This window comes from Musca autumnalis, unplaced genomic scaffold (assembly GCF_047663935.1).
Source record: "Musca autumnalis isolate F117 unplaced genomic scaffold, ASM4766393v1 scaffold_1, whole genome shotgun sequence".
In the NCBI taxonomy this organism is placed as follows: Eukaryota; Metazoa; Arthropoda; class Insecta; order Diptera; family Muscidae; genus Musca; species Musca autumnalis.
This window is the reverse complement of record NW_027411644.1, coordinates 111,421,166-111,424,868: the sequence shown is the minus strand read 5'-3', so window position 1 is coordinate 111,424,868 and position 3,703 is coordinate 111,421,166.

The following is a 3,703-nucleotide window of genomic DNA, read 5'->3' as shown; positions in this document are numbered from 1 at the left end:
TAGGAATTACATTAAAATATTGTCTATGTCAACAAGTTTTGGTCCAGTAATTTTCTGTCGGTAGAGAACCCGAAATGTAAATTTACAGCTAATTCGGTTAGAAGACGAGAATAAAACCTTAAAAATACGTGAATCGCAAGTTACTGTTGTATGGCGGCTGTAGCATACCACTGACCCATATCACAAATTTTTGTTAAAGACACAACACTTGAAAACCGAGATCATCGTTATGCTGCCACATAAACTTAAACCAAAATGTGGACCGATAAAGTCCATCATCGATCCTAAACTATGTTTGAAATAAAAATTTGGTGTAATGCGAACTTAATGCCCGGATTAAGTTCCCAGACCATACAACATCACAACTTTTTAAGGTGTTAACATACCCCTCATCGTAATGTTTCTGTACAAGTGGTGTCCAACACCAGCCATTTAGACTCAGCAACAAAAAGTAGTTCCCATATAGTTGAGATAGCATGAACAGGAATACTCCCATTGATATGAGAGAATTCTCCTGAGCCTATTAGCATGTATTAAGTTTGCGTACGAGAACTATTTTGCGCTCAAGCCAGCCAGACAGATGGACGGCATTGTCTGAAACTAATTTGGCCTTAACATACATACCCCTGATATGGTATTTTGAAGGTTGTGGCCTCAATATCCCATCGACACTGTCCATCTGAAATTTGTAGTATAGGGCCACGTCTTTATATAGCACCCATAGAACGTTACCTAAAACATTCCAGAAGAGTTTTGGCAGTTTTCATATAGACCCTAGAGAAGGGTAGCTTCCGATTTTTGGTATTTTGGAGATTGTTGCCTCAATATTGCACCGAAAGACTGTAACTTAGTATTTAGTCATCGTTGGCTGAATTTTAGTATCTCGTCTTCGTTGGAGGTATAAAATTTTTCATTTGAAATTTGGGGTACAAAATGTTTCAATATTCAACCAAAATGGCTGCAGTTTGGTATTTGGTCTTTGTTAGGGGGTATAAAACTTTCCACCTGAAAATTTTCTGTGTAGGTCCACGCCTTCATTTAATCGAAAAAAAAAAAAACTATCCAGGTTTGAGTCTATTGACCAGTTTTACGTATTTCGAGGGTTTTTTGACAAATTTTTGAAACGAGGTAGCTAAAATTTAATTCAGAAAATTGTAAATATTTGTCCTTGTATTGGATAGAACAACGATAAAACACCATATGAGCTCTTTTAAAGGGAGTATTATGTGTTAAGATATTCTTCTCCTGCAGGGAATAAGAGGTAGAGCTAAGATCTTTCATAAACGGAAGGAAATTGATTTTTTCCTCTTTTTTTCCTATTCGACTGGAACTTAACGCCATTTTTACAGTGTTTTATTTAACTTGCTTTGGTGTGTGTTTAGTTCAAATCTGGTAACTCATTTTTAACTCGGTTGCAGTTGACCAATCGAACTAAAACTTTGCACACTTTTCAGATTTGGATGACAATACACGAATATGAAATCAAAACCAATATTGTTCCATTTTTACACTGTTTTACAGCGTTTTATCTAATTTGCTTTTCAAATCTGGTAACTAATTTTTCACACGGTTGCTGTTGACCAATCGAACTTAAAATTTGCACACATTTCAGATTTGGATGACAATACATGAATATGAAATCAAAATCAATATTGGTCCATACTTACCGTGTTTTTACGGTGTCTAACTTAACCCCCTTTTCAAATCTGGTAACTGATTTTTAAAACGGTTGCAGTTGACCAATCGAAGTAAAACTTTACACACTTTTAGATGACAATACAATGAATATGAAACCAAATTCAATATGGGTCCATTTTTTCCTATAGCCCCCATGTAACGGTACCACTCGATTTCCGGTATTTTGCTTTTCAAATCTGGTAACTCATTTTTCACACAATTGCAGTTGACCAATCGAACTAAAACTTTGCAAACTTTTCAGATTTGGATGACAATACATGAATATGAAATCAAAACCAATATAGGTCCATGTTTACAGTGTTGTACAGTGTTAAATTTTACATGCTTTTCAAATCTGGTAAGTCATTTTTAACACAGTTGTAATTGACCAAGCGAACTAAAACTTTGCACACTTTTCAGATATGGATGACAATACATGAATATGAAACCAAAACCAATATGGGTCCATTTTTTTCTGTAGCTCCCATCCAGCGGTACCACTCGATTTAAGGTATTTTATTTTAAGCCCGTATTGGCTGTTTTTTACAACTAGGGTTTCCAATTGCACAGAAACGTACCCATTAAAAACCAGTAAGGAAAGGATCAAAGTCGGGCGGGGCCGACTATATGATACCTTACACCACTGTGAATATGTAAAATATAAATCGGAGCTATATCCAGATCTTAACCGATTTTGATATAATTTGGCACATTTATTTCCAGACCGAATTCAGTCACACATTCAAAATATCATTGAAATCGGACTTATATAGCGTGTTTGGAGCAACAAATACGCGAAATCGGCCGAAAATATATATGGGAGCTACATCCAAATCTGACCCGATTTCGATATAATTTGGCACACTAATTTGTAGACCGAATTTAGTCACACATTCAAAATTTCATCAAAATTGGACGTATATAGCGTGTTTGGTGCAGCAAATACGTGAAATCGGGCGAAAATATATATGGGAGCTATATCCAAATCTGAACCGATTTCCACCAAAAGCAATAGCGTTCTTCCTATGGCTAAAAAAGTTGTAGTCCCCAATTTTCAGCTGAATCGGACAAAAAATGCGACCTGTACGTTGCGAACAAAAATACATGGACAGACGGACAGACAGACAGACAGACGGACGGACATGCATAAATCGACTCAGAAAGTTATTATATGTATATCCCCAAAAGAAACTATGGGTCTATTTCGTTTCCTTTTGTATGTTACATACAAATGCACAAAGACATAATACCCCATACCACTGTGTGGTGTATGGTATAATTATGGGCATAGGTCCAGGTTTTGGTATAGCCCCCATATAGCGGTACCGCCCGATTTCAAGTGTTTTAAGATTTTATCTTCATTTTTATACCGAATTGCGTGTAACTTGGCATTTGGAGATCCCAGTGGTACAGAAATTTCTCCACCAAAAATTGTGACATAGGTCCAAGGTGTTGTTACGACTCCACCCGATTTCAAGTGTTTTTATACCCTCCACCATAGGATGGGGGTATATTAAGTTTGTCACTACGTTTGTAACTACTCGAAATAATCATTGTAGACCCCACAAAGTATATATATTCTTAATCAGCGTGCAATTCTACATCGATATAGCCATGTCCGTCCGTCTGTCTGTCTGTCCGTCTGTGGAAATCACTCTAGCGTCCGAACGGATTGACGTAGGTTGATGAAATTTTGGGAAAATATGTTATATTTACGTAGGACTTTTGGTATTGAAAGCGGGCTATGTAGGCCCACGCTTTCGTATAGCCCCCATACAAAATGACGCGTGACGCGTCGTCGTTTTAAGGAATTTTTAAGATATTTGGCCCATTTTACCACCGAATTGGTTGTAATTTGGTACTTTGTGTCTCCAGAGGCCAAAAAATATTCCTACCAAAGTTGGGTTATATAGGTCCACGTTTTGGTATAGCCCCCATATAAGGCCCCATATAAAGTACGCGTCATTTTAATATATTTTGAATGTATTAGACCCATTTGACCACAGAATTGTTTGTAATTTGGTAT